Genomic DNA, 6,000 nt, shown 5'->3' with positions numbered 1-6,000 from the left:
TATTTCCGAGGTCATTTCTAGCTCCGATTGTCAGAAATTTACGGGTTATTCTCAGTCACTCAGTTGTGTACTCCTCTTTGTGACCTCATGGACTGCAGCAAGCCAGGCTTCTTTCTCCTCTGTCCTCCACTATCTCAGAGTTGGCTCAAATTCATGGCCATTGAGTTGGTGATGCTATCTAACCATCTCTTCCTCTGCTAACCCCTTCTCCTTTTGCCTTCAATCTTTCCCAGCATTAGGGTCTTTGCCAATAAATCAACACTTTGCAGCAGGTGGCCAAAGTATTGGAGCTTTAGCATCAGACCTTCCAGTGAATATTCAGGATTGATTTCCTTTCATATTGACTGGTTTGATCTCCTTGCAGTCCAAGGAACTCTCAAGCATCTTCTCCAGGACCACAATTCAAAAGCATCAATTCTTTGATGCTTAGCCTTCTTTATGGCCCAACTCTCACATGCTTACTGGTCTACTAGCAAAACCATGCTGTTACTGTTTAGTCTCTAAGTCATATCTGACTCTTTGTGACCCCATAGACTGTAGCCAGACTCCTCTGCCTAGGCAAGAATATTGGAGAGTGTTGTCATTTCCTTCTCCAGATCTTCCCAACCCAGGGTTCAAACCCAGGTCTCCTGCTTGGTTAGTGGATTCTTTACCATAACTTTGACTATATGGACCTTTGTTGGCAAACTGATGTCTCTGCTTTTTAATACACTGTCTAGGTTTGTCAATTTAGTGATTTTTCTAAGTGGAAAATTTAATATACAGAAAGATTTAGAGATCTGACAACAGAAATAAACTTATTATACATTCAGGGATGTTCATCTGGGAAGTTAAAGTGACTTTTCTAGAAATGATGGGCAAATTTATCAGTTTTTCTGAGAAAGAGTGTTTCAAAAATTCCCAAGTCATTTATAAATGCAGGTGCAAACACTCAGAGATCAAGGAAAAAATGACTCTTTATTTTGAAAATATCTCTGCAGCCTGAAAAATGAGAATAGATGCTTTTCTTCAGGTAAAGGGAAGAATTCTAACTCCTAGAGAGCTAATAAGAACTTCAGAAGGCAGTGATAATAGACATTCCAATTTCCTTGGAACTTTAGGGCCCCTCTAGCGTTTGTGGACACTTATATTAAAAGCTGTAAATTCATGGTTTCCTTAACTTTCCTCTTTCCCTGCCTCCTTTCTTCTATATCCTTTACCTTACGATAGTTATAAACATATGCTGAAGCATACATTTCCAGTCTCTACTAGGTCAAGTTTTTTCCCACATTCTTAATTTAAAATATGGAAAAAGCAACCACCTTTTGTTTTAACAAATTGTTAGATTACGTTCCTTTTGACTTGCATAAAGCATGTGACTAATTTTTTCTTTCTGTGTGTCAGAACATTTGTAGAGAGTTTTCCACCCTATGTTTAAAAGGCTTTTAAAATAGGACAAAAGTAAGCTTAATTTCAAGTTGGTTATGATTTCTGTAAACTCTTTCTTGTTCGTTTCAGTTCTAAGGACCTTGCAAAATTTTGCTTAAATGTGCAGGAGTCTTGGAATCAGGAAAAGTACTTAGTAGAGACAAACCACTATTATACTTAAGTGATATGGATTGATATTTTTTCCTTTACAATAGGTATGCTGCTTGGAAATTGCTTTCTATGACATGGACTTTAAGATTTTGTATTTCATCTGAAGGACTTGTTAGAAATTAGAATGATCTCAATAGAAAGACTTCTTTATAACTTATAACTTCCTCCTTAATTTACATAACACTTTATTCTTACAGTTTTGCACTACTTTTTCAAGGCATGAACTTTCTACCTCCAGGTATTTGTCATATTTGCACCCCCTTTTCTAATTCCAGTATATATCATGGTGAGATTGCACCCCAGTGGATCTCCTTTATCACAGTTTAGGTGGAAAGATAGTCCTGAGAATTTTCCATAGCTGAATCTTAACTGTCAGTTAAATATTTTTCTGGCCTAAACTATGCAAAACTCAGATAATCTTCAGACTTAAATATGGTTTATTACAAGTTTGTATTCCCTATTGGTGTTCATTATTTATGCCATAATTGCTTTCCCTGCTGGAGTTATGGGTTTGAATCATGGTCATAATACCTAGTTACTTACAGAAATGAAGATAAAGTAGGAGGGGATGATCATTTAAAAAGAAGAACTAGTAATTAGGCTATAAAAAGCTGGGATTTTTCACTGGGAAACTTTTGCCCAAATAAGAACTCAAAAATTATTTTCATTTAATTTTTTATTTATTCCCCTCCTATTAAAAGAAAATGAAACAGCAACAACATAACTTGGAACACTAACTCTTCCTAGATATATGCTATTTTAATGATTTACTTCATACAGCCTTAATTCCCATAGAAAACTAAGGACTGTGAAGTTATCACTGAATTAGCATGTATAATTTATAATAAAACAAACAGGCTTCATATGTGTGCTTACTTCTTCATAACTAAAAGGGGCAGAAAATGTTCCTACAAAATTAATCATGCTCTGATCTATGCTAATTCCTTCTTTTCCTTCTCTTACAGTCTCCTTTTTGGTTCATCCATTATGATACATGCCACATGGTTATGGTTACAACTTGCATAATTATTTTACTGTGTTGTTCAGTGACTGAGTCATGTCCAACTCTTTGCCACACCATGGACTGCAATGCACCAGTCCTTCTGTCCCTCACTATCTCCCAGAATTTGCACAACTTAATGTCCAATGAATTGGTGATGCTATCCAACAATCTCATTCTTTGCCATCTTCTTTTCCTTTTGCCTTCAACCTTTCCTAGCATCAGGATCTTTTCCAAAGAGTTGGCTGTTTGCACCAGGTGGCCAAATTATTGGAGATTCAGCATCAGTCCTTCGAATGAATATTCAGGGTTGATTTCCTTTAAGATTAACTCGTTTGATCTCCTTGCAATCCAAGGGACTCTTAGAGTCTTCTCCAACACCACAGTTCAAAAGCATTAATTCTACGGTGCTCAGCTGCCTTTGTGGTCCAACTCTCACATCTGTACATGACTACTGGAAAGACCATAGTTTTGACTACACAGACCTTTGTCGACAAAGTGATGTCTTTGCTTTTTAATATGCTGTCTAGGTTTGTCATAGCTTTCCTTTCAAGAAGCAAGCATCTTCTAATTTCATTATAGTTTGAATCAAATTCAGAGTAAAAATTATATAGATTTTTGATATTAGGAAGTATGTAAATGGGTAGTGTCATTCATGTAGGTGTCATTCATATTGTATAGATGAGGCATTTCAGGAACAAAGAGGTCAAATACTTGGTTGAAAGTCACCAAGTCAGTTATAGCATCTTTCGTTTCTCAATTAGTTTAGCACAGCTTGAAAATGCGATACTATTTATACATATTCTCTTTGTCTGATGTATTTTCCATTGGTTATAACTTCTCAGGATTTCTATTCTGAAGTCACCTTCCTTTACTACTAGGTCTTAAACTTTCATATAAAAGTCATACATATACTGTAGAAATACATTTTATTCTAGAAATAATGCTGAACTCCAGCTATGTGCCAGGAATTCTGCCAGGTGGTTTAGATTCAAAAGTGAGAAAAACAGATTTGATCTGACCAAGAACACTCTGAGGTGGACAATCAATCAAATAACCTCCTGAATAAGTAATTATTCACAACAGAATGTGTTGTGAATCACATGTTGAAGGCAAAATGGAGGTGCTTGTTGGGCTAGGGAGCGAGGATGTGATGCGTGAGATGATATTTGAAAGTTGATGAATCAGCAGGGGTTGGATGGGGAGAAGAGAACCTAGGCATGTAGAAAACATTAATAGCATTCTCCTTCCAGATAAGGAGAGAGAGTGGGTTACTCACAGAATGGGAAAAAGGATGAGTAGTTAGAAGTGGAAAGGAGATGAACAATTGAAGCTGGGGAGAGAATCAGGGACCAGGACATTCAGGTCCCTGTGATCTATACCAAGGGTTTCATCCTTAGCCTAAGAGCATCCTAAGAATGATGAGAATCTTTTAAAAAGGTACAAAAGGAAAGCAATAAGTTAGAATTTCATATTTGAAAAGAAGATTATGAATTGGAGAGAAGAGAGCTCCATTCTCTGCAAAGTGGAAGTAGAGAAAATAGTTTCACATCTGTTGCTAAAGTTTAGAGAGATGGTGGGAGAGTGGCCCCAGATGGAGGTGGTGGTGGACAGGACAAGGCATAAGTCAGTGGTATTTAGTTATTAAAACTGAGTAGAGTTTAGGACAGTTGAACAGTTATCATAGTTTACTTGATCTCTGGAGAGGGACTTTCTTTTGGCTTAGATGTGGAATGTCTCTAGCCATTGAACCAAGTTTCATAAATGTCTTCATAGACGTTTATGTCTTCATAGACATAATATAGACATAGGCATAATGTCTTCATAGACCCTGCTTTTTAAAGAAAGGTATTTAGAGCATGTTTAGCTTCTTGGAGTACCTACCTATTCACTCAGACATTTATCCATGTTTTCACTTTAAATGATGACATTATTTCTAAAATCTACTAGCCTGTATGTTTCTGTTGAAACAGGCAATATTAGACACTTATCATAGAAGTATATATAAATAAATATAACCATTTGGGATGGTAATTGGTACTTTGTCTCATGAGTCTGAAACATGCCTCTTAATCCCTTTTACCCAGTAAATTCTCATCTGGGAAACCATACTGAAGAAAAAACTCTAAAGTAACCAAGGTTTCTGTGGACAAAGATGTCTACTAACTCACTGTTCCTTAATTGTGAAAAAGAGGCAACTACCTACATATTCAAATACAGGAGAAAGATTATGTAAGTTATGGTATATTTATATCAATTACCTTTTTCACCCTTTATGTATGCATGTAAAGTTGCTTATATGTTGCGTTAGTTTCTTCTGTACAATAAAATGAATCAGCTATCACATATCCCCTCCCTCTTGGACTTCCCCTGCACCTCCCCACAACCCCACCCCACCCATCTAGGTCACCAGAGAGCACTGAGCTGAGTTCCCCCCTCTATACAGCAGGTTCCCACTAGCTGTTTTGCACATGCAGTGCACATACATTAGTTCCAATCTCTCAATTCATCCCACACTCTCTCTCCCCCCACTGGTGTCGACTCATCTGTTTTCTATGTCTGCGTCTCTATTCCTGCCCTGCAAAATAGGTTCATCTGTACCATTTTTCTATATTCCACATACATATGTTAATTTTAAAAAATGTTTACAGTGAACATGTCCTATTTAACAAGCAGAAAAACAACTTTTTGAGTTTTTAAATTAATTTGTCTTTTAAATTCCATTTTTGTGTTGGTTCAGCTTTTTTTGTTTTGAAATATAATTGATTTACAATCTTTTGTTAGTTTTAGGTATACAACAAAGTGATTCAGATATGTGTGTGAGTATTCTTCTTTCAGAATCTTTTCCTTTATAGGTTATTACAAAATATTGAGTAGAGTTCCCTGTGTTATACAGTAGGCCTTTGTTGGTTATCTATTTTATATGAAACACAGAATATGTTAATCCCAAACTCCTAATTTATCCTATCTCTTTTTCCCTCTTGTAACCATAAGTTTGTTTTCTATGTCTGTGGGTGTATTTCAATTTTATATATGTCTATTTGTTAAAAAACAACTTTTAAAGACCCAAGATATCAGCAACTCTATGCACATGATTATTTCCTAGTTAAAACCTCACATTTATATTTTAATGCTTGTCTTGGATTCTGGGGTTTCTCAAGGCTTGGATGAAGGGTAAAAGTAGATGAAGACTTACATATTAAGATAACGTTGGTGAGAATATTTCATAAGCCATAGAACAGTAAGCAGTGATAAATTTGTATCTCAGTTTGAGGACCCAGACTGTATCAATTGCAAAGTCTGACATATGCAGTGGACAAATGCTAGGTATTCATGCAATATATGAATACCTAATGTATATATTTTATGAGAAGGCCAAATTAAAGACACTTGGGTCTGATAACTGATCCCTGATTCTGTAA

This window comes from Dama dama, chromosome 25, assembly GCF_033118175.1.
Source record: "Dama dama isolate Ldn47 chromosome 25, ASM3311817v1, whole genome shotgun sequence".
In the NCBI taxonomy this organism is placed as follows: Eukaryota; Metazoa; Chordata; class Mammalia; order Artiodactyla; family Cervidae; genus Dama; species Dama dama.
The sequence above is the reverse complement of the archived record's forward strand: the minus strand, read 5'-3'. Positions refer to the sequence as shown.